This window comes from Panthera uncia, chromosome C2 (genome assembly GCF_023721935.1).
Source record: "Panthera uncia isolate 11264 chromosome C2, Puncia_PCG_1.0, whole genome shotgun sequence".
NCBI classification, from domain to species: domain Eukaryota; kingdom Metazoa; phylum Chordata; class Mammalia; order Carnivora; family Felidae; genus Panthera; species Panthera uncia.
Window position 1 is genome coordinate 121,745,425 of NC_064810.1, and position 25,761 is coordinate 121,771,185.

Genomic DNA, 25,761 nt, shown 5'->3' on the forward strand with positions numbered 1-25,761 from the left:
TTTCTTTCTTTCTTTCTTTCTTTCTTTCTTTCTTTCTTTCTTTCTTTTTAAGATTTTATTTTTAAGTACTCTCTACACCCAACATGAAGCTTGAACTTACAACCCTGAGCAAGAGTGTTTTGCTCCACCGGCTGAGCCAGCCAGGTGCCCCTAGAATTTATATTTTTAACTGATTGCATCATACAGTTCTTTATTTTTTAGGCCCTTCAGAGGAAGGTTAAAAGATACTATATAAGTTTAAAGTGTTGTGTTTTTTTTAGTATAATAATCGCCACCTTCATCTTACACTACCTGTGTAGTATTTGGAAACAGGATGCAATTTTCTGTTCATTGAACCTTTAACCTTTTTTTTTAATTGAAGTATTAGTTTCAGGTGTGTGTGTGTATATATATATATATGTATTCAACAGTTTAATACATTACTCATTGCTCACCATGATAAGTATAGTCTCCATCTGTCACCAAGCAATGTTATTACAGTATTATTGATTGTATTCCATATGCTGCATTTTTCACCTCCTTGATTTATTTTATAACTAGAAGTTTGTGTCTTTTAATCCATTTATTTTACTTATCCCCCCACTCACCTCTCAACCATTAACTTTCTAACTACTCTTAAATAACTTGATATAGATATAGCCTAGTTTTATTGTACGAGTTATGAGTTAAAAAATTGGGGCTCCTGGATAGCTCAGTTGGTTAAGCGTCAGACTCTTGATTTCAGCTCAGGTCATGATTGAGCCCTGTGTTGGACTCCCCAGCTGGCAGTGCAGAATCTGCCTAGGATTCTCTCCCTGTTTCTCTGCTCCTCTCCTATTCTTGCTCTCTTGTTTATCTCTCTGAAAATAAATAAATAAACATTAAAAAAAAACAAATTATTTGATGTAGTATGCCTTTGTTTTGAATGTATAAAAAGCTTTGCTTTTGCCTTGGCTTTATAGTTAGAAAGTATGTGGTTTTAGGGGTGCTTAGATGGCTCATTGGGTTGAGCATTGATTCTTGGTTTTGGCTCAGGTCTTGATCCCAAGGTTGTGGGATCCAGCCCCGCATTGTGCTCCGTGCTGAGCATGGAGCCTGTGTAAGATATTCTCTCTCTCTCTTTTGCCCTCTCCCCGACTTTTCCCCCTCCTCATGATCTCTTTCTTTCTCTTAAAAAAAAAGAAGAGAAAAAAAAAGAAACCTGTGGTTTTATGCTTTGTTATATATATGTAGCTAACAAAAATGCTTAATGTATGATCTGGTATTATTAGATGTTCTAGTAAGTGGGTGTAGATCATCTTTACAGAATTTTCAAATACGAAAACTCTGAAGTATTTTTTCCTCTCCTGCCTAGGTAATTTGTTGGGTGCTATATTGAAACATCTTGCTAAACTGGATCCTAAAGTGTTGGGAATAGAGGAAGGTAGACATAAATTTACTTTTGTTTCATGAATTCACTTTTGAATAAATGAACCAGTAGATTACAGTTATTAATCCTTTAATTAAAAAAATGAATAGATAAGCATTACATTTGTGCTGTTTGGCCTCCCCCCTCCCCCACATTCACATGAGAAAAGAATGTGAGCATGAACATTATATCTATCATTAATAGTATTCAGACACATAGAAGGGGATGCTCAGTTTGTGAGTTGGTGCCCCTCTTGTTGGCATGGAGCCCACTTTGGATGCTCTGTCCCCCACCTCTCCCTCCCCCACTCAGTTGCGTGTTCTGTCTCAAAAAGGAGTAAACATTTATTAAAAAAGTTTAAAATTCTACTGCCACATGGATGTAATACAATTTAATAACAAAAGTATTCAACAAAAGCTTAATTAGATAAGATTAAACTTACTTTGCTGTTATGAATAACCTTATAGTGAACATCTTTGAACTGAATCTTTAGATACAATCATTATTTCTTAGGTATGACACATGAAGACTTGGAATTGCGTTTGAATATCACATTTCCTCTTTTTTTATTTTATTATTATTTTTTTAATTTCCTTTTTTTAAATTATATAAATTGCAGAGGTTGGAATTATATAGGGAAAGGGAAACTAATGTATATTGCATCGTGAATGGTTGATAGTCCTAATCTACACAGTGTGCATAGCTCTTTAGCGATCTGCATAGAAGTATTCTAAAATCAATCATTTTCCTTTCATCTATTTCTGTACTCAGTGGACTTGTTCGGTTTTTATTCGGTGTCTCAGCCATTAGGTGTGTATGAAAAAGTTCTTTACTTTTTTCTATATAAACATTTTATCTGTTCTCATTTAATTTTGTTATTTATTTTTTTAAAGATGTCATTTTTTAATGTAATCTCTGCACTCAGTGTGGGGCTTGAACTCATGACCCCTAGATCAAGTGTTGCATGCTCTTCCAACTGAGCCAGCCAGGTCCCCCTCTAAATTTATTTAATTTTAATTAAGTACAATTGGACATACTATATTAGTTTCGTGTGTACAACATAGTAATTTAACAATTATATACATTATGAAATGCTCACCAAGATAAGTGTAGTTACCATATAACACTGTACAGAGTTATTACAATATTTTAACTCCAGTGTGGTTATCATACAGTATCGTACCTGCTCCAGGTATAGAGCTATTACAGTATTAATGACTGTATTCCCTATGCTGTTCTTTTCATCCTGTGACTTTTTTTTTTTTTTATGACTGGAGGTTTGTATCAACTTCCTTAACCTATTTTGCCAATCCCCTTTACCTATCTCACCTATCCCCCAGCCTCTACCCTCTGGCAATCCCTAGTTCTGTGTATTTATGAGGAGTCTGTTGCTCTTTCTTTTGTTGTTGTTTTGTTTTTTACACTTCACATATAAATGAAACCATACGGTATTTGTCTTCCTCTGACTTATTTCACTTAACATAACAACCTCTAGGTCAATCCATATTGTCATGAATGGCAAAATTTCATTCTTTTTAATGGTTGAGTAATCTTCCATTTTGTATATATACTATATCTTTATCCATTCATCTATATCAGTGGGCATTTAGGTTGCTTCCATACCTTTGCTATTATAAATAATGCTGTAGTAAATATGGGGTGCATATAGCAGTTTTGTTTTCTTTGGGTAAATACTCAGAAGTGGAATTACTGGATTGTATGGTATTTCTATTTTTAGTCTTTGGAGGACCCTCCATAGTGTTTTCCGCAGTGGCTGTACTAATTTACATTCCCACTGACAGTGCACGAGGGTTCCCTTTTCTTCACATCCTTACCAACACTTACTATTTTTTATGTTTTTGATAGTAGCCATTCTGATTAGTGAGATTGTGGTTTTGATTTGCATTTCCAGATGATTAGTGATGTTGAGCATCTTTTCATAATGTCTATTGGCTGTCTGTATGTCTTTGGAAGCATGTCTATTCAGGTTCTCTGCCCAATTTTTAGAAAATTTTATTTATTAACTGAACATTTAAGATTTTATTTATTTTTATTTTTTTAAGACTTATTTTTTATTTTTTACAGAGAGATAGAGTGTGAGTGGGGGAGGGGCAGAGAGACAGGGAGACACAGAATCTGAAGCAGGCTTCAGGCTCTGAGCTGTCAGCAAAGAGCCTGATGTGGGGCTCGAACTCATTAGCCTCAAGATCATGACCTGAGCTGAAGTTGGACACTTAACCAACTGAGCTACTCAGGCGCCCCAAGATTTAAGTAATCTCTACACCTAAAAAGTGGAACTTGAACTCACAACCCCAAGATTAAGAGTCACATGCTCTACCAATTGAGTCAGCCAACTACCTCTCTCTGCCCATTCTTTAATCAGATTGTTTTTTGGTGTTGAGTTGTAAAAGTTCTTTATATATACATATTTTTAAATTTTTAGTTTTCAGAAAATTTTTTAAGTAAGCTCTACACCCAACGTGGGGCTTGAACTCATGACCCAAGATCAAGAGTCACATGCTTCACTGACTGAGCCAGTCAGGAGCCCCATGTTCTTTATATATTTTGGCTATTAACCCCTTATCAGATATATCATTTGCAGGTATCTTCTCCCATTCTTTAGGTTGCCCTTTTTGTTTTGTTGATGGTTTCTTTTGCTGTGCAAAAGCTTTTTAGTTTGATGTAGTCCCAGTGGTTTATTTTTGCTTTTGTTTTCCTTGCCTGGGGAGACAGATCCAGAAAAATATTGCCAAGGTTGATGTCCAAGAGATTACTATTTAAGTTTAGTTTTATGGTTTCAGGTCACACATTTAGCTCCTTAATCCATTTTGAGTTTATTTTTTGTGTAAGGTGTAAGAAAGTGGTTTGGTTTCATTCTTTTGCATGTAGCTGTCCACTTTTCCCAGCACCATTCATTGAAGAGACTGTCTTTTCCCCATTGTATATTTTGCCTTCTTTGATGTAGATTAATTGATTGAGCATGTAAGTATGGGTTTATTTCTGGCTTTCTGTTTTATTCCATTGATGTATATATGTCTGTTTTTGTGCCAGTACCATGCTGTTTTGATTACTGTAACTTTGTAGTATAGCTTGAAAACTGGGATTGTGATACCTCCAGCTTTGTTCTTTGTCAAGATTGTCTTTGCTATTTGGGTTTTTGTTTTACTTTATAAATGTTAGGATTATTCGCTAGAGTTCTTCAAAAAGTACTATTGGTATTTTGATAGGGATTGTGTTGAATCTGTAGAGTGCTGTGGGTAGTATGGACATTTTAACAATATTTTTTCCAGTCTTTGAGCAGGTGTATCTTTCCATTTATTTGTGTCAACTTTGAATTTTTTTCTCAGTGTCTTATAGTTTTTAGAATACAATTCTTTCACCTCTTTGGTTAAATTTATTCCTATTTATTTATTTAAATTCCAGTTGGTTAACTTAATAGTGTAGTATTGGTTTCAGGAGTAGAATTTAGTGATTCTTATTCCTAGTTATTTTATTCTTTTTGATGCACTTGTAAATGGGATTGTTTCCTGAGTTTTTCTTCTTCTATTTCGTTGGTAGTGTATAGAAATGCAGCAGGTTTTTATATCTTGATTTGTGTCTTGCAACTTCACTGAATTTATCAGTTCTAATAGTTTTTTTTGGTGAAGTCTTTAGGGTTTTCTAAATATCCTATCATGTAATCTGCAAATAATGACAGTTTTACTTCTTCCTTCCCAATTTGGATGCCTTTTATTTCTTTTTTCTTGTCTGATTGTGGTTACTAGAAGTTCATTCAGTACAATGTTGATTAAAAGTGGCGAGGGGTGCCTAGGTGGCTCAGTCAGTTAGGTGTCTGACTCTTGGTTTTGGCTCAGATCATGATCTCATGGTTCATGGGGTTGAGCCCCATGTTGGGTTCTACATTGACAGCATGGAGTCAGCTTGGGATTCTCTCCCTCTGTCTCCCTCCCTCTTTCCCTCTCTCACCCTCTCCCTCCCTCTCCCTCCGTCTCCCTCCCTCTCTCTTTCTCTCCTTTCCTCTCTCTCTTACTTTCTCCCACTTGAGTACATGCCTGTGTGTGCATACACCCTGGCTGAAAATAAACATTTTTTTGTACAGTGGTGAGAGTTTTTCTCAATTTTTTTTGACAATAGGTTTATTGATTATACATATATATGTGTGCGTGTGTGTATGTGTGTATATGTAATTGCATACCATACAGTTCATCCATTGAAAGTGTATAATTCAGTAGTTTTTAGTATATTCCAATACATACAAAAATCAATTTTAGAACATTTTTTATCAGTGTGAGAAGAAATCTTTTAGCTATCATTGTTCAATCCCATCCATGCCCCATCTCTAAGCAATGGCTAATCTACTTTATCTCTGTAGATTTGCCTATTACGCAGTCTTCTGTGATTGGCTTCTTGTACTTGGCGTAATATTTTTAAGGTTCATCCATACTGTAACATATATCAGTACTTTCTTTTTGCTGAATAATTCTATTTTCTTTTTAAATTTCATTAATAAATGTGATTTGCTAAGTATTATGGTTGTTAATCAGGAGATTATTCATGCCCTAGGTTTTCTTTCTGTATATCATCTGCTTGTTAACATTTTGCTACATATTCATTAAACTGTAAAAGTATTGTTAGAGAGAGGGAAATGATGTAAATTTTAAAGTCAGTTTAGTGGTACCTGGGTGGCTCAGTTAGTTAAACGTCCAACTCTTGATTTTGGCTCAGGTCATGATCTCACAGTTTGTGAGACAGAGTTCTGTGTCAGACTCTGCTCTGACAGTGTGGCGCCTGCTTGGGATTCTCTCTCCCTCTCTCTCTTTGCCCCTCCCTCACTGACATGTGAGTACGTGCATGTGCTCTTTCTCTCTCTCTCTCAAAATAAATAAACAAACAAACATACATTAAAAAAAAAAAGTTACCTATTAATGTCCTTGGCAAGAATTTTAAAAGGGGCTTGAAACTATGGGATAAATGAAGCAAAATTTGGAAATTACACCTAGATTTTACTTTTCATGTTTTTTCTCAGTCCCCTATTGTGTCTTATATTCCTTTGAGCTAATACTGTGTATACTATCTACACTTGAACCTAAATTAAGGACAAAGGTAATTAGCTGTAGAATTGGAGTGTTGGAGAAGAGATAGTGTCATATTCAGAGCACTTCTATCCTGAAACCCAGTCCAAACTAGTTTCCCACAGAGTTTCACAGAACACCTTGAGTTGCTTTACTGTAATCTCAGGTATTTTGCCGTGTGTGTATTTTGAAGAATGGTTTCTTAGTTAACCTATGAGGCTTAAACAGACATTTAACTCTCATGTGTTGTCTTTTAGAAAGAGGTTCGTTCCTGAAGTGTTTTGTTTTTTGTCTCCAATTGGCTTTTTTGGATTGTTTAGATTGGATTTGGATTGTTTTCAGTTTTGGGCTGTTATAAATAAAGCAAGTATGAACATTTATTTTTTTGTGTGAACAAAATATTTCCCTTTTCTGTGATAAATGCCAAAGAGTGCAATTACTGAGTTGTCGGGTAATTACATGTTTAGTTTTATAAGAAACTGCCATAGTCCCTTTTATCATACGAGGAGTAACACAGAATCCTTATATAAACAGATGCTAGTTGCAGTATATAAACAAATCCTAGCTGAGCTGCTGTTCTGGTTGAAGTAAGCTTGGAGTTACACCTGCTTGATCACCACCCAGTGACTGTGCCAGCCGTGTGTGCACTCTTCTTCCAGCCTGGAACTTTATCCAAGGCTGTATAGTTGAAGTGACATTAAAAAATTAAAAAAAAAAAAGGTGGGGGGTGGGGAGTGCCTGGCCGGATCAGTCAGAAGAACACGTGACTCTTGATCTCGAGGTCCTGAGTTCCAGCCCCACACTGGGTATAGAGATCACTTGAATAAAAATTTGGGGGGTGGGGAAAGACTTAGGAGTGATTTTAGGCTTATTACTGGCAGAGTTGTTATTGGCACTCAGGTTTCTTGATTCTGAGTTTTTTGTTGTTTTTATAAATCAGGATTATACTTTCATATATACATTTTGAATGGTCAAATAGTCACAACTATTTGAATGGTCAAATAGTCCCCACAAAGTTTGTGATGAAAAACATAGTATTATGCTGCTCCGTTTTCTTCTAATATAATTATACCAGGGTATTTGGTATTTGTGTGTATCCACATATATGTAAATGTATTTTTTAAAGTTTATTTACTTTTGCGCATGAGGGCATGTGAGCGAGCAGGGGAGGGGCAGAGAGAGAGGGAGAAAGAGAATACCAAGTAGGCTCCACATGCTGACTGTGTGGATCCCATTGCCGGGCTCGAACTCACAAGAACCATGAGCTCAAGACCTGAGCCAAAATCAAGAGCCCGATGCTTAACGAACTGAGCCATTCAGGTGCCCCTAGCATATGTATTATTTTGTACTAAATTATATTCTTTTTATTTCTCCTTTATTTTTTTATTTAAAAAAATTTTTTTAACGTTTTATTTATTTTTGAGACAGGGAGAGACAGAGCATGAACAGGGGAGGGTCAGAGAGAGAGAGACACAGAATCTGAAACAGGCTCCAGGCTCTGAGCTGTCAGCACAGAGCCCGATGCGGGGCTCGAACTCAAGGACCGCGAGATCATGACCTGAGCTGAAGTCGGTCGCTTAACCGACTGAGCCACCCAGGCACCCCTATTTCTCCTTTATAAGGCAGTATGCTATGTTAAAAGATATATATGTAATTACTTAAAATTATGTTTCCTTTGTATTATCTATAAATTTTATTGCAGTGTGGTAAGAGGATGTTATGAAATATTTGTTATTTTACAAAAGGGAGCATTGGGTCTGACATGACTGAGCACCCCTAGAATAGATGGGATATGGTGGTGCAGTGCATGGGAAGACTCCAGTGGGAGGGAGGCTGGCATCTTGGAGTAATTGAAAGGAGACTGTATATAACTTTAGAAGAGAGAGTGAGGGGGACAGATGTGTAGGATGAGTCCAACAGGGAGGCAAGGGCCATGTGGGACCTTGTAGGAGGAAGCTTGGAGAGTTGTTTGATTAGAGCAAAAGCTGAGGAGTTTCGAGGTATGAGTGACTCAGTCAAGTGCAATTTATAGCTGAAATGGACTTAAAGATCATATAGCTTAATCATCCTGCTTTACAAATAAGAAAATGGAAATTGAGGGAATTTTCCCAAGGTGAGACAAATCATGAATGAGCTGGAGCTAGAACTTGACCTTGGTAATTCATTGTTTACACTTGACTGCCAGGCAGAGGGATTGCTTTTTTTTTTTTTTTTTTTTTTAATTAATTTAAAATTTTATTTTTAAGTAATCTCTGCACCCAGTTTGGGACTTGAACTCATAACCGCAAGATTACGAGTCGCATGTTCCCCTGACTGATCAGCCAGGTGCTCCCATAGGGATTACATTTTAGACCGTTGGGAGCATTTCAGATTTCACCAAGAGAATTTCAGGATAGAGATGGCTGGATGGCTGTGTGCAGGCTGGAGGCAATGGGTAATAGGAAGCCACAAAGTCAGGGCCCTTAAGATTTTACCCTCTGATCAAAGTGAATCACTAAATATGAGTTCTGATCTTGACTTATGATGTTATTTAATAGTTTTTTGTGTTAGTGTGCTTGGTTTGTCTTCTAGTAAGTATGCCCGTGACTTTTTACTTCCTATATATTTTGGCTCAAATACTTTGTAAGTTATGAGTTGTACTTGTAAGTTGCCCCAGCATGAGATTTGAATTAAGCCGCCAGCTTACTAGAATCTATTACATTTATTAATATATATATACCCCCAAACCGTCCACCCTCACAAAAAGTAGTATAGCATACTCATTGTTCTTTGTGTCTTTTGTTTGTCAGTTACCAATATATTTGATAGTTTTTAGGTATTGAACTGTTTTATTCCTTTCCATGGCTTCTAATTATTTTGTTGTCAATATTTTTCTCTATTTGTGTATGAATGGACATTTAAATTTTATCTATAATCTTTCTGCTACAGTTTTGTCTAGTTTTATAGTGGCCAGGTATGATACAGTTTGTGCAGGATATGTGTGGAGACAGAGAAAGAGAAAGGCTATGATGCTGATAGAGTCAGGGAAGGAAGATGAACAGGAGATAATCTGGGAAAAGCTAGAAGAATGATTGGAGGAAAAAAAGGGAGAGAGGAATAAGGATAGGAGTGAAATAGCCCTGGTCTTCCCAAGGCAGTACTGAAACCCAAGACTCAACCTTTCTGTTACTGTCTTGGGACCAGACTGAGTTCATAGTTGGTTTTTTTGTTTTTTTGTTTTTTAAAAATTTTTAATGTTTATTTATTTTTGAAAGAGAGAGAGACAGAGCACCAGCAGGGGAGGGGCAGAGAGAGAGAGAGACAGAATCCAAAGCAGGCTTCAGGCTCTGAGCTGTCAGCACAGAGCCTGACGCGGGGCTTGAACCCCACAACGGTGAGATTGTGACCTGAGCCCAAGTCAGAGGCTCAACTGACTGAGCCACCCAGGCGCCCCGTTTTTGTTTTTGTTTTTGTTTTTTAAAGAAAGCTTGACTTTTTTTTTTTTTTTTTTTTGAGAGCACAAGTTGGGGAGAGGAGCAGAAGGGGCGGTGGAAGAAAGAATCTCAAGCAGGCTCCATGCTCAACCTGGAGCCTGATGTGGGGCTCAGTCCCACGCCCTTGGGATCATGACCTGAGCCAGATCAAGAGTTGGACATTCCACTAACTGAGCCACCTAGGTGCCCCCTGAAATCATCTTTATTAGCATGTTATCTTGGGCAAGTTATCTGTCCTCTGTATGCCTCCGTTTCCTCATCTGTAAAATGGGATAAATGGGATAATACCTCATCATGTGTTAATTCATACAGAGCTGTTAGTGTAGCATCCATCCACATTGAGAAAGCTTTCTGCTCCCTTTTACCTCCAAACTTTGCTCTTATTCATTTTCATCTCAGGTGTACTTTTCCCCCAAAACCCTCTAGGTTGCACTAAGAGCCCCACTTTTATATCCTATACCTTTGTCTTAGCTTTCACCCCATTCTTTTGAAATTCCCATAGCTAATTATTTACCCCTTAGGGTGGAGAACCATCTCTTGTAATGTCTTTTACAATTTAGTTTCACCCTGCATCCACCACTAAAATACTTAGCACAGTGCCTGGCATACAGTAGGCACTTGATAATGTTTGAATTAAACTGAAGAAAGCCTTAGGCCTTAGGAACATTGAACCTAGAGAAATACTTACCTTTCCACCCATTCCCCAGCCATCCACTTTCATTCCCTGAGGCAAGCAATGGCTAAAAATTCATATCCTAGGGCTGCCTGGGTAGCTCAGTTGGTTAAGTGTCTTGACTCTTGATTTTAACTCAGGTCATGATCTCACATTTTGTGAGATCGAGCCCTATTGGGCTCTGCACTGACAGCATGGAGCCTGATTGGGATTCTCTGTTTCCCTGTCTCTCTTGTCTTTCCCCCATTCATTCTCTCCCTCTCTTTCAAAAAAAAAAATTTTTTTTTTAAAAGTGTGTACTCTAAATATTGTACATTGTTCTGTACATTGTAGTCACCCCACGAAGAGGATGAATAAAGAGTTCTAATAAAGTCAATTGAAATACCATGTCATGGTATTTATAAATCCATTTTTTCCCAGCCCTTAATTTGATTTAGGGTACAAGACATAATAAAATAACCAGCACTGTAAGACAACCTACAGTATAATGCTAAATTGTGTTTTAAAAATCCTTAAGATTCTGAGGAGACCAAGGTCAGTGTGAGCTGGACTGGTAAAAGAAGACATCCTGGAAACCAGACTTGAATTTGGTCTTGAAGGACTTGATGGTGAAACTTTCTCAGTGGAGGGATGGGACAAAATCTAGACTACAGGCATTAAGGGAGCTAGTAGGGAGAGACTAATGGAGATGATGTTGGCTGTTAAGGAAGGAAAAGGAAAAGGATGGGAAGAAGGGAAAGAGGGACAAGTGAGGTATGTATGTTTCTGGAGTCAGAGGGAAAGATCTGGTTGGTAGGAGGGGATTGAAAATGCTAGCAAGTGAGGTAAGTACAGGAATTAGATGCCTCAAGATGCTGGGTTTAGTTTTAATTTTTTAATTATTGATTATTGAATAGGTAATACACTTCTATGATTCAAAATTCAAAAGGAAACAAAGCATACAGTGAAAAGTCTTTTTTTTTAAGTTTATTAATTTTGAGAGAAAGTGAGAGAGAGAGCTAGAAGGCACATGCATGTGTGAGGGAAGGACAGAGAGAGAGGGAGAAGTGTCAAGCAGGCTTCCATGCTGTCAGCGCAGAGCTGGATGAGGTCATGACCCAGCTGGAAGTAAGAGTCAGAAGCTCAACCCACTGAGCCACCCTGAAAAGTCTCCCTTCTATCTGTTGTCCAGCCACCCAATTTTCATTACTTGAGGCAGCCAGTGGTTTACAAACGCATTTTTCCTGAGTGCTTATATAAGCAAATACATATGTTTTATATATATCCTAACTTTTTTAAAAAATAAAAATGATAGTGTACTCCAAACATTGTTCTGAGTGTTGCTGTTTTTTTTCCCCCATTTAGAGACTTTGTTTTTTTAATAGTTGCATGCGTAGCATTCTCTTACGTGGATATACCATTATGTACCTAACCAGCTCCCTATTGGTAGACTTTTAGGTTTACAGTTTTTAGACATTATAAGCAATCCTGTAATGAATAAATAACATTTAGATTTTATTCTGAAACATTTCGTTCAGATTCTATATGATCTAAGATCTGGATTATGACCATTGAAAGAAACAAGGCAAATTGACATACTGTAATAAATGGCTCAAATTCAGAGTCGTGATTAACAAATCTATGTGTATGGATATAATTTATGTGTTTGTGGGCACTTCCACAAAGAGCTATAGGAGCCATGGAATGATTGCATATAGTATAAAGCTTAAAAGTACAAAAATTTATTGTAAAAAGTAAGCCTCTTTTCCCCTGCATAGGGATCCCTGTAATGTCCCAGTTTCTTGTATTTTGATGATCGTGTTTTTCAACATCCAGCCATGGGCAGCATCACCACTGGCCAGTCTACTTGTTTTCCTGTGTAACTCCAGAAATTGCCCATCCTCTCACTACGTAAATGTTAGCTTATTTTTCTGTTGGTCTTTCTAGCTCTTTATCTCCTATTGGTCTCTTTTCAAGTCTAACTTACTCCAGAATAATTTTGAATAAATAGGTTCCAGATACCCTGAGATTCAGAGCTTTCTGTCTTCAGTCCCAGCCTTGACCAAATAGGATGATGCCAATGTAGTCATTCCTGGGGTTCCTCTGTCTGCTGAGCATGTTTAGTTATCATGTGGCTGGATGAATATACTGGTGGTCCTCCGTAATGTTTCTTTTCAAGTCTGAAAAACCACTTAAGATTTTATAAACAAAGCACTGATGTGTTTATGATAGTATGTTAACCCATCTTTCTCTTAGTCTATATAAAACCTGTTGCTCTGCTGATATAATTAAGGAAATTCTGATACTTTTCGTAAGGGGAAGGACAAATCCTTTTAAAATGGGAAGTGGATTTTCTAATGCTGACTTTTTTATTCCTTTTTTTTTTTTTAATTTTTTTTTTCAACGTTTTTTATTTATTTTTGGGACAGAGAGAGACAGAGCATGAACGGGGGAGGGGCAGAGAGAGAGGGAGACACAGAATCGGAAACAGGCTCCAGGCTCCGAGCCATCAGCCCAGAGCCTGATGCGGGGCTCGAACTCACGGACCGCGAGATCGTGACCTGGCTGAAGTCGGACGCTTAACCGACTGCGCCACCCAGGCGCCCCTATTCCTTTTTTTTTTAAAGTTTATTTATTTATTTATTTATTTATTTATTTATTTATTTATTTAGAGTGAGCAGCAGGAGCAGGGGAGGAGCAGAGAGGGGGGTGGGGAAGAGAAAGTCCCAAGCAGGCTCTGTACTGTCAGAGCAGAGTCTGACACAGGTCTCAAACTCACAAACTGTGGGATCATGACCTGAGCTGAAACCAAGAGTTGGATGCTTAACCAACTGAGACACCCAGGCGCCCCTGATTTTTTATTCTTAATGAGTTTGTTAAAGGCTACTCTCAGTATACCTAGGGAAGAAAAAGAATTCCTGAGGAATTGTGTATCTTGCATTTAATGACCAGATTACAGCTTATTTTGTAGAGCTGGGGTTTGTTTTTTTTTTAATGTTTATTTATTTTGAGAGACAGAGAGCTGGTGCACACATGCACAAGTGGCGGAGAGGCAGATAGAGAGGGAGAGAGAATCCCAAACAGGTTTCATGCTCAGTGCCAAGCCAGACGAGGGGCTTGGTCTCATGACCGTGACGGCATGACCTGAACTAATATCAAGAGTCAGATGCTTAACTGAGCCACCCGGGCACCTCTTGTAGAGCTATTCTTTTTTTTTTTTTTTTAATTTTTTTTTTTAACGTTTATTTTTCAGAGAGAGAGAGACAGAGAGAGAGAGAGAGCGAGCTTGAGAGGGGAAGGGCCAGAGAGAGTGGGAGACAACAGAATGTGCTGTCAGCCCAGAGCCTGATGTGGGGCTCGAACTCACGGACCGCGAGATATGACCTGAGCCGAAGTCAGACGCTTAACCGACTGAGCCACCCAGGTGCCCCATTGTAGAGCTATTCTTAATAGCTGATGAGAGGGGCGCCTGGGTGGCTCAGTCGGTTAAGCGTCCGACTTCAGCTCAGGTCATGATCTCACGGTCCGTGAGTTCGAGCCCCGAGTCAGGCTCTGTGCTGACAGCTCAGAGCCTGGAGCCTGTTTCGGATTCTGTGTCTCCCTCTGTCTGACCTTCCCCCATTCATGCTCTGTCTCTCTCTGTCTCAAAAATAAATAAACGTTAAAAAAATTAAAAAAAAAAAATAGTTGATGAGATTATCAAATGAGAATAATGTTATATCCACTTAAAGGCCATAGAAGGCTTTTTGATTAGGTAATATAAAAATAAATAAAATTTAGAATATAGTGAAATTTTAGTGAACATAATGGATATTAGTTTCCTGTGACAAGAAAACTGGAAGAAACACTTATTTTCTAAACCATGATATTACGGTTCTATAAACAGTGTTCTAAGGTTATGCCAAAGTGAATGTCTTTGTACTGGTTCTGTATTTACGGTGTGTTGCTAATGCAAAAATATTCTGTGATTTTAACTACTAAAAGTTTAATAAGAGTTCTGCTTTCATTAAATTTTATAATAGGAGCTAGGAAATTATTTTGATGACTGTTATTTTCTAAAATACTCACATGGCTTTTTCTCCAGAAGAGGTCAAATAATTTGTCAGGTTACTTGTGTTCCTATTTCCTTATCTAGAAAAAGTAGTAACATTTCTAATCTGTTTGTTGTAAGTGATTTAACAGTAAATGAGTGCTTTGCCAATATATGGAATACTAGTGAGCTGACTCCAGTCAAAATTCAGACCTTTGGAATGTCAGATTTGTTCTGCTAAGGGTTGGGGCTTTCTTGGGCATGCAAGCTACCAAGACTTCCTGAAAAGGGTGGCCAAGAGCCTCTGCATTTTAGAGCTTATTTTACAGTGTAGAGTACAGACCTAGGGAAGGAGGCCAGCTGCATTTTAGAACTTCATTTTACAGTTTAGAGTACAGACCTAGGGAAGGAGGCCGTTTCTCTAGGGTGTGCAGGCTGCTCCCCTAGAGCCCCAGGCTCTTTTAGCTCTGCATTGAATTTCCCCATCACTCCTGAGAATTGTTCAAAGAGCTTTTCTCTTCATCTTGGTTAGTGTGACATCCCATCCCAACCCATCCTAAGTCTTACTGGAAAGGGATCTCTTTTTCCTTGGTGCAAGTACTTCTTCATATATCCAATTAATGGACAAACCTAAACATATTGGTTGAGCATCAAGGTACTGGGCTAGGTGTAAGTGAGAGATGCACATATGTGTCCTATCTTCAATAATGTTATGATGTTGGTATTTAATTTGATTGGGAGGATGATATTTATTATTATTTATTATTTTAGAGAGTGAGAGAGAGTTCGAGCCAGGGAGAGGGGCAGAAGGAGAGTGGGAGAGGGAGAGGGAGAGGGGAGAGAGAGAGAGACAGACAGAGAGAGAGAACCTTAAGCAGACTCCACGTTCAGCATGGAGCTCAACGCAGGGCTTGATCCAATGACCCTGGGATCATGACCTGAGCCGAAATCAAGAGTCACTTGGCCGATCAACTGACTGAGCCACCCAGTCGCTCTGGGAGGATGATGTTCATTTATAAAAATGCAAGGTGGCATTGATTTGAAAATCAATGCAAATAAAGACAGGAAAATACATTTTTTCACATTCTAATTTGATTGACAAAATTTCAGGAAATTCATGAGCTGGGAATACCTGTTTGAGTCTTAGTCATCAGTCACTGGCACTCTCCCTACCTTAACACCAACACTCCTCCCCACCCATTTTTTTTAAACAGTGGGTAAATTGTCTTGTTACAGAGGTGGATACTTTTATTTAGTCAGAAGACTGGAGCAGTGGGTGTTTGTTTACAGTCTAAGATACTTTTTAGGATCTGCTTTCCTTGTTCCCTCAGGGCTGAACTTTGAAAAGGTCTAATCTAGTGTGGTCAGACCAAGTCTGAATGGTATCCTTTATTCTAACTTCTGGAATTGTTATAAATGCAAGATTTTCTTTTGTGCATTTCTGTTAGCTAAAGAACTGGCCATGGAAAAATCTGCTTTATTCACATATACCTTTTGATATTAAGGTGTATGACTGTTTTCTTGTTTACTATATATTTCCTATATAGTAATACTTGTTTGTGGAGTGTTTATTGAGAGGATATATGGTATATGCTGTATGAGGCACTTGGGGATGCAAAGTCGAAGGCTTTGACATTCATGGCTTTAAGGAACTTTAAGAAAGACAAATGAACAGATAATTCTGATGTTGTGTGGTGAGTGCAAGTGATAGAGCCAATCCAGAGTATTGTGGGAGCCCAGAATGGAGCAGTGGTTCTCACAATATGGGGGCCCTAGTGATCCCTGAGCTCATAAGGATCTGTGAGGTCAAATCTGTTTTCATAACTTAAGACATTATTTGCTTTTTTGATGTCATTTGCTTACAAATATATGATGGAGTTTTCCAGAGGCAATATAATTTGTGATATGCCAGTACATTGGATACAGAAGCAGAGAAGAGAATCTAGCTGTCTTCTGTTAAGCCAGGCATTTAAGTAGATTTGCAGAAATATAAAGCAGTATTACTCTTTTCACTAAAAGTTTTGTTTTGAAAATTATGGTTTTTAAAGTTAAAATATGTTTAAAATGTTTTAAATAAACATTTAATAGATTAATTTTTACATGGTAAATATTTTAAAATCCTTGTTTTTAACTTCATATTCAGCAAATATTGATATAACTTAAATAAGAGCTTTTGAGTCCTTGATAATTAAAAAAAATTTTTTTAAATATTTATTTATTTTTGACAGAACGTTATTAGAGGAGAGCAGAGAGAGAGGGAGACATAGAATCCCAAGCAGGTTCCAAGGTCTGAGCTGTCAGCACAGAGCCCGATGTGGGCTCGAACTCATGAACTGTTGGATCATGACCTGAGCCGAGATCAAATACTCAACCCACTGAGCCACCCAGGTGCCCCTCAATAATATTATTTTTAAGATTTTATTTTTTTTAACTAACCTCTACACCCAATGAGGGGCTTGAACTTACAACCCTGAGATCAAGAGTCACATGCTCCTCCTACTGAGCCGGCCTGGTGCCCCTGAGTTCTTGATAATTTTTAAGAGTGTGAAGGGGACCTGCAACCAAAAAGTTTGAGAACCACTGGAATAGAAAATTTTAAACTAGTTCTTAGGAGCAAGGTGGTCAAGGAAGGATTTTCCCTAGTAGGTGATACTAGGGCTCAGTCACAAGTATTTAAATAATTTCCAGCTGGGATGTAAAGTGGGAGGGAGTTGCAGAAGATAGGTAGAAAGAGGTGGATCACTCAATGTCTTGTTTGTCAGGTTGAGAAGTTTTTTCCTGCTCCTGTAGTCCTAAATAGGAAGTTTCTAAAATGTGCTCATTTCTATCCTTACATGTGAAGTACTCTAAAAAGCTGTTTTACTATGTGCATTTTTAAATATAAGGAGTTTAGAAGATTGTGTTTTTGATTTTGTGTGAATTGTTAAAGTGAAAAAGTATTCTGGACACTACCACTTAGCATTGACAACATATTAGTAATTTGCGTCTTCTGAGTCCTAGTACTACCTGAATGCAGTTTTATATTTCCTATAAAATGTAGGTTTCAAGTGACTATTGTCAGTGATACAACATTTTTATAAATTGTTTTTAATATGCTAGTTATGGTTATTAGCTAATAGTGATAGAGATCTTCTGAACCAGGTGGTTAAGTTGATAGGAAAACTCAGATCCTCATTCAAATAGATGGCCAGTGAGAAAATAGTGGCAAAGGATATATCTGATAAGGAATATATATAAAGAACACTTTTACAATTCAGTAATACAAACTTAAATAATCTAATTTAAAAGTTGGCAAAAAGTTTGAGTAAACATTTTTCCAAGGAGGTTATACAAATGGCTAATAAGCACATGAGCAATTGCTCAATGTCATTAGTCATTAAGGAAATGCAAATCAAAACATAAGAGATACCACTTTTTACACCACTAGGGTGGCTATAATGTAAACACGGACAATAACAAGTATTACATGTAGAGTTGGAACCCTCATACGTTGCTGGTTGGATTGTGAAACAGTGCAGCCACTTTGGAAAAATAGTTGTCAATTCCTCAAAAAGTTAAATATAGAATTACCGTGTGACCCAGCAATTCTACTTGTGGGTATATACTCAAAAGAATTGAAACACATGCCCGTACAAAAACTTGTACATGAATGTTCAAAACAGCATTATTCACGATAGCCAAAAAGTAGAAACAACCCAGATGTCCTTCAGCTGATGAATGCGTAATGACACGTAGTTGTGGAGTAGTATTCAGCCTTAAAGAGGAGTGCAGTTACGTTTATACATGCTCCAACATGGATGAACCTTGAAAACAATGCTAAGCGAAAGAGACCATTCACAAAAGTATTTAATGATTCCATTTATATAAAATGTCCAGAATAGGCAATTCCATGGAGAATTATTTGAAATAATTTCAGACTTAGAGAAAGTTTAAAAAATAACAAAGTTAAAGTTGTATGGATTAAAAGTTGTCTTTCCTGGGTGTCTGCCTGGCTCATTCGGTAGAGCGTGCAACTCTTGATCTCTGGGTCGTGAGTTTGAGCCCCACCTTGGGTGTGGAGATTACTTAAAAATAAAATCTTAGGGGTGCCTGGGTGGCTCACTGGGTTAAGTGTATGACTGTTGATTTTGGCTCAGGTCATGATCTCAGGGTTTTGTGAGTTTGGGCCTCATGTTGGCCTCTTCACTGACCCTGTGGAGCCTGCTTGGGACTCCCCTCCGACCCCCCTCCCTGTCATTTCTCTCTGTCTCTCTCAAAATAAACAAATAAACCTTAAAAAAATCTTAAAGAAAATCTATCTTTCCTCCTTTTCCAGTGGAAGAAACAAACATGTAAATAATAAATGAGAATTATAAGCACTAACAAGAATTATGAAGGTAATAAAGTGGTATAAAATGACCCAGGTTATAGCTTAACTGTGGCAGTACACAGAAAGCCTCTTAGAAGACGTAACTTTTGGTTGAGACATGAATGTTAGAAGGTTGCAGATAACCAGGGGCAGAACATTTGAAGCTAAAAGCACAGCAAGTATAAAAGCACAAAGTAAGGAACAAATTATGGGAGGAACAGAAAGCAAACCAGTGTGATTAAAGAGTAGTGAATGAGGAAGAGAGTGGAAGCTGAGGTCAGAGGTTGACAGATATCAGATCATATAGGGTCTCTGCAGGTTATAGGTGCAACTCAGGTAGGGTTACAATGGGATGTTTTTGAAAGGTTTTAAACAAGGAATTGGAGTTACCTGATTCATGGTCTATGAAGTACATTTTGGGTTGCTTTGGCACAGATGAACTGTAGAGAGGCTAGAGTAGAGGCAGAGAGACTGATTAGGAGGGTGTTGGAGCAAAACAGCCAAGAAGTATTGATGAGGACTTAGACAGGGACTGTGTCGGGAACAATGGAAGTGTTGAATTTGGTGTGTTTTAGAGGTAGAGCCAGTTTTTTTGATTGTTTCTGTTTGTGTCTGAGATGGTGGATGCAGAACAGGAGGATGTCATTAGTTTACATTTTTGCATTGTGAAAATATTGAAAACAATATAAATACCCATAAACAGTGGTACATCCACACAGTGGAGTGCAGTGCACTTGTAAGAAGAGAGTGAGGAAGAGCCCTGTGAACTGATACAAAGTTATTTCCAGGGCCTACTGTTAATGGAAAAAAGTGCAAAAGCATAACTATAATGTGTTAGCCTTTTATGTAAGAAAAGAAGGAAACAGGAATATAAATATGTATTTGCACATAGGTGCCAAAATACATACAAGAAGGATAAGCCAGAAACTACTGAGATTGGTTTCTTACAGGATTTGGGTGGAAACGGTGTAGAAGGGATGAAGGGGAAGAGAATGGAAGTAGTAGGGATAGAGAGAGGGATGCTTTTGTGAGAGTATCTTTTTGTGTTAAGTCTGAGTTTTAGAACTATATGAATGTTTAACATAATGAAAAACAAATACATAAAATCTATCTGGGTGGAAAGAAAACAGCCCAAGTGAAATAAAGACACAAACAAATGAACCTAACTGGATTTCTAGTAAATAACAACCACATTGAAAAGGAAAAAGAATAAAAACTAAACCAGTTAACTACACAGAATTTTGACTATACACCACAAGCTCAAAAGAAAAAAATCTCTAAACAAATACTGAACTGTTGTCAGTAGAATTGTTTTTCACAGTGGTTTGAATTAAGAATTCTGTAACTACTTTACATATTTTAGGATTGAATGTGTTTACCAATATGTTGAAGATAAAGAGATTTATCACTGTGGTAAAGGGAATTGTAGGGGCACCTGGATGGCTCAGTCGGTTAAGTGCCTGACTTTGGCCCAGGTCATGATCTCACATTTTGTGGGTTCAAGACCCTCATCAGGCTCTGTATTGAGAATTTAGAGCCTAGACCCTGCATCTGATTCTGTGTCTTTCTCTCTGCCCCTCCTGTGCTCGTGCTCTGTCTCTCTGTCTCAAGAATAAATAAATATTAAAAAAAAATTAAAGGGGTGCCTGGATGGCTCAGCTGGTTAAGCATCCAACGGCTTAGGTCACGATCTCATGGTTTGTGGGTTCGAGCCCCGCATCAGGCTCTGGGCTGTCAGTTCAGAGCCTGGAGGTTGGTTTGGATTCTGTGTTTTCCTCTCTGCCCTTCCCCCATTCACGCTCTCTCAAAAAAATGAACAAACATTAAAAAAATAAAAAAATTAAAAAGGGAATTGTAAATATGGATTGAACGATGTGTTAGATTGGAATTTGAGATATCAGTATAAAATTACTAGTCTTTTTAGATTGACACAGAGATAAATAGAAATGTGTGTATCCATGGTTCAGTATACATCCATGTATTTCCTAGTTATGTTTACTGTTCCTTAACATTCTCTGACAGAAAACAGAAAGCTTTATTGAATTCCTGGATTTGAAGACAGTTTCATGGTTAACTAGGAAGTTTTTAACAGGCATCCTTAAAATTTGTTTTTCTCTCTGGTTCCTAGTTTTTACCATTATTTGATAAAATTTGGAAACCCATTCTGGGTTATAGGCACCTGCCATACAGTTCTTGGTTATATATGAATAGTTGATTATTTTGTTCTCTGCTTTCTTTTCATCAGGCCACTTGGGACAGCCCATGTGGGAAAGCTCATACAAGTCAGTGTTTAAGACACAATGTGGTGCTTGCTTCAGCAGCACATATACCAAGATTAGCATGGCCCCTGCACAAGGATGACACGCAAATTCGTGAAGGGTTCCATATTAAAAACAAAAAAGACAATGTGGAGGAATACTTGATCCCTATAATCCTATCTACCTTCTTAGAAGATACTATATATCCTTGTTTTTTGTCATTATATCATTTCTTAAAAACAAAACATGAACAAAAGGTCATAAAAATTTAGCACTTCATCAACTATTTATTATCCTTTAATAGACACATTTTTAACATAGTTTTATGCAACATTCTTGAAGTGATTGAGATAATATTTTCAGTTGTTTTATATTAACCTAGAATATTAATAGATATCAGTAAGGGAAAGTGTTATTGGAGTTGCTGTTTCTTTCATAGCAGGGACTGAATGAAGTAAAATGCCTTTGGGGCTAAGAGAACATTAAGTGGAATTTCCTCCATGCTCACAATTTGTCTACATGTGTAGTTTCTTTAATTCAGTCACTGAACATTTTTGATTACCTGCCGTTTGTAAAGGCACTTTGCTGAGTACTTGGGTTATAATATGAGTATGACTGTCTCCTTTTCCTGAGGGATCCATAGTCCAGAAGGGAAGATAAGCAAACTCATATTTGCAATGCACTGTGATAAATGAGATACACACAGGTCACAGCAGGATCCCATGGATGGGAGTGAGTCTTGGGGGATTAGGAAAGGCTCTAGAGAAGAAGTCACCTCAACTGACGTAGGTACATAGGAGTTGGCCTAATGGACAGGGTGCTGGAATGAGCAGCATTTGCATAGATACCATACTATTTTGCATTTTAGGTAAATGAGAGGTGGATGATAAACTCATTAGGGAGGATAATCCAGGATATGGGTTATCTCATTGTTTTAGTTTGAGGAGGAGATATTATTGGTTGGCAAACTCTGGATGCCTTCATTTTGCAGTTTCCCTTATTTATTAGACCATGACTTGGTTGTTAGGGTGAATTGCTGGTGAATAGAAAAGTCTAACCTGTGGACTCATAGACAAGAAGGAGAATCCTTAGGTGAGGCTTTTGTTCTGAAGTGACTGGAGAAATAATACACACACACACACACACACACACACACACACACACACACACCAGAACTACTAAGGGAGAAGAGGTTGACCCTGAACCTGAAAGAAGGAAAACAGAATTACAGAGAAAATATCTTTTCTCTAGAAGACTAGTGTTAGAGATCTTGGGCTGATGGCTTAAGCCAAATGGACGTGGTCACACTACAGACTTCAGTGAGATAGATGGGCATTGCTGGGATCTTGGTTATAGAGATGGTAAAAAAAAAAAAAAACAACCAAGATAGTTCCTGTCACCATGTGTGTATATTGATAGTATTTGGACCGTTTTTGGCTTATTAATTTACTGATCTATTTAGTAGTAATGGATTCCCATGGGATTGAAAACTTTTTAAACATAAAAAAGTTAAACAATGTAAACCTTCCCATCCCTAGCCCTCAGCCACCCTGTTCCTGTTCACCCCATTCCTCCAGCGTGCTTATCCCACCCAGGAAACTATTTATTAGTTTACGTATCCTTCTAGAGTTTCTTTATATTAATAAAAACACAGATTCTTATTTCTTTCCCCTCCAAAACCCTTATTTCTTTCCCCTCCAAAACCCACCAGTTCCAAAGCCAGCATATTATACTTAGTGTTTTACAAATTGGTCTTCCCACCCTTCCCTTTACACATTGTGTTTATTACTAAACAATGGAAATCTTCATAGAAGATCTTTCCAAAGAGTATGTACAGTTTTGTTTTGTTTAATTTGTATGGTTTCCTTTTGGATCATTTATTTAGCCAGTTCTCTCTTGGTAGACATTTTAGTTCTAGTTTTTTATTATTGTAACAGTGTTGCAGTGAATTACCTTGTACATGTCATTTTGCCCATGAGCAAGTATATAATTATGGAATAAAAATTCAGATGTGATATTACTAATCAAGGGCCGTATATCTTTGTAATTTTGATAGATATTGCCAAAATGCCCTTATGTTTGGACCCAGACTCTCCCACTGATTATAAGGGATTATGAGAAATGTGTATTTCTCTCCACCAAGCTTTATTGACATTTGTTTGACATATAACTTTATATAAGTTTAAGGTGTACAGTGTGATGATTTGACATGTGTATATATTGCAGAATATTCACCACTATAATGCTAGTTATACACCTTTCACATAATTCACATAATTACCAATTGGTTGTTGTTATGGTGGATAATGTACATTTCTTCACAGCCTTGCCAGGAAAGTACCTTGTAAAACAGGGAGTTTTGCTAAACTGATAGATGGAAAATGGTGTCTCAGGGTAGTTTTGTTTTATTTCTCTCTTTCTCTACTTATTCGTAAGTAAGCTTTGTGCCCAACGTGGGACCCAAAGTTAGGATCCTGAGATCAAGAGTCATGGGCTCTACGGACTTAGCCAGCCAGATGCCCTTCAGTGTAGTTTTAATTTGCATTTTTAAAATGTTTATTTGTGTGTGTGTGTGTGTGTGTGTGTGTGTGTGTGTGTGTGAGAGAGAGAGAGAGAGAGAGAGAGAGAGAGAGAGAGAGAAAGTGAGCTATCAAGCACAAGCAGGAGAGGGGCAGAGAGAGAGGGGGGCAGGGAATCCAAAGCAGGCTGCTTGCTGACTGCAGAGAAGCCTGATGTGGGTCTTGAACTCATGAACAGTGACGTCATGATCTGAGCCAAAGTCCGACACGTAACAGACTGAGCCACCCAGGTGCCCCTGATTTGCATTTTTATAATGAATGAGATTAAGAGTCTGTTCATATTAAGGCTTCTTTTTTAAGTTTATTTATTTTGAGAGAGAGAATGTTCATGCATGCACATGGGGTAGAGGGGCAGAGAGAGAGTGAGAGAGAGAGAGAGAGAGAGAGAGAGAGAGAGAGAGAGACCCAAGCAGGTTCCATGCTCAGCGCAGAGCCGGATGTGGGGCTCGAACTCATGAACCCATGAGATCATGACTTGAGCCAAAACCAAGAGTCAGACACTTAACCAACTGACCCAGTCAGGCGCCCCTGCTATTAAGACTTAAAAAAAAATTTTTTTTCTGTGAGCTTTCCTTAACTGTTTTATGATTTTTATTTTATTTTTTTGTATTTATTTTTTTCAGTTTTTATTATTTATTTATTTATTTTAATATATGAAATTTATTGTCAAATTGGTTTCCATACAACACCCAGTGCTCATCCCAACAGGTGCCCTCCTCAATACCCATTACCCACCCTCCCATCCGTCCCACCCCCCATCAGCCCTCAGTTTGTTCTCAGTTTTTAAGAGTCTCTTATGCTTTGGCTCTCTCCCACTCTAACCTCTTTTTTTTTTTTCCCTTCCCCTCCCCCATGGGTTTCTGTTAAGTTTCTCAGGATCCACATAAGAGTGAAAACATACGGTATCTGTCTTTCTCTATATGGCTTATTTCACTTAGCATCACGCTCTCCAGTTCCATTCATGTTGCTACAAAGGGCCATATTTCATTCTTTCTCATTGCCATGTACTACTCCATTGTGTATATAAACCACAATTTCTTTATCCATTCATCAGTTGATGGACATTTAGGCTGTTTCCATAATTTGGCTATTGTTGAGAGTGCTACTATAAACATTGGGGTATAAGTGCCCCTATGCATCAGTACTCCTGAATCTCTTGGGTAAATTCCTAGCAGTGCTACTGCTGGGTCACAGGGTAGGTCTATTTTTAATTTTTTGAGGAACCTCTACACTGTTTCCCAGAGTGGCCACACCAGTTTGCATTCCCACCAACAGTGCAAGAGGGTTCCCGTTTCTCCACATCCTCTCCAGCATCTATAGTCTCCTGATTTGTTCATTTTGGCCACTCTGACTGGCGTGAGGTGATATCTGAGTGTGGTTTTGATTTGTATTTCCCTGATGAGGAGCGACGTTGGGCATCTTTTCATGTGCCTGTTGGCCATCCGGATGTCTTCTTTAGAGAAGTGTCTATTCGTGTTTTCTGCCCATTTCTTCACTGCATTATTTGTTTTTCGGGTGTGGAGTTTGGTGAGCTCTTTATAGATTTTGGATACTAGCCCTTGTCTGATATGTCATTTGCAAATATCTTTTCCCATTCCGTTGGTTGCCTTTTAGTTTTGTTGATTGTTTCCTTTGCTGTGCAGAAGCTTTATCTTCATGAGGTCCCAATAATTCATTTTTGCTTTTACTTCCCTTGCCTTTGGGATATGTCAAGTAAGAAATTGCTGTGGCTGAGGTCAGAGAGGTCTTTTCCTGCTTTCTCCTCTAGGGTTTTGATGGTTTCCTGTCTCACATTCAGGTCCTTTATCCATTTTGAGTTTATTTTTGTGAATGGTGTGAAAAAGTGGTGTAGTTTCAACGTTCTGCATGTTGCTGTCCAGTTCTCCCAGCACCATTTATTAAAGAGACTGTCTTTTTTCCATTGGATATTCTTTTTTGCTTTGTCAAAGATGAGTTGGCCAT

The 25,761-nt window shown here is 38.0% G+C and overlaps 1 protein-coding gene and 1 pseudogene across 5 annotated transcripts in view; both read left to right on the top strand.

Annotated features, from left to right (window-relative positions):
- PIK3CB (phosphatidylinositol-4,5-bisphosphate 3-kinase catalytic subunit beta) overlaps positions 1-25,761 on the top strand; it is a 171,086-nt gene that overhangs the window by 9,371 nt on the left and 135,954 nt on the right. Inside the window, exon 1 of one of the 5 annotated variants that reach the window (XM_049628750.1) lies at positions 16,732-17,002. The exons of the other annotated variants lie outside the window; for them this stretch is intronic. The gene's annotated coding sequence lies outside the window, so the exon portion shown is untranslated. Of the gene's footprint in view, positions 1-16,731; positions 17,003-25,761 lie in introns of those variants that run through there. 5 annotated transcript variants of the gene reach the window in all.
- LOC125922204 (uncharacterized) lies at positions 21,268-21,354 on the top strand (annotated as a pseudogene).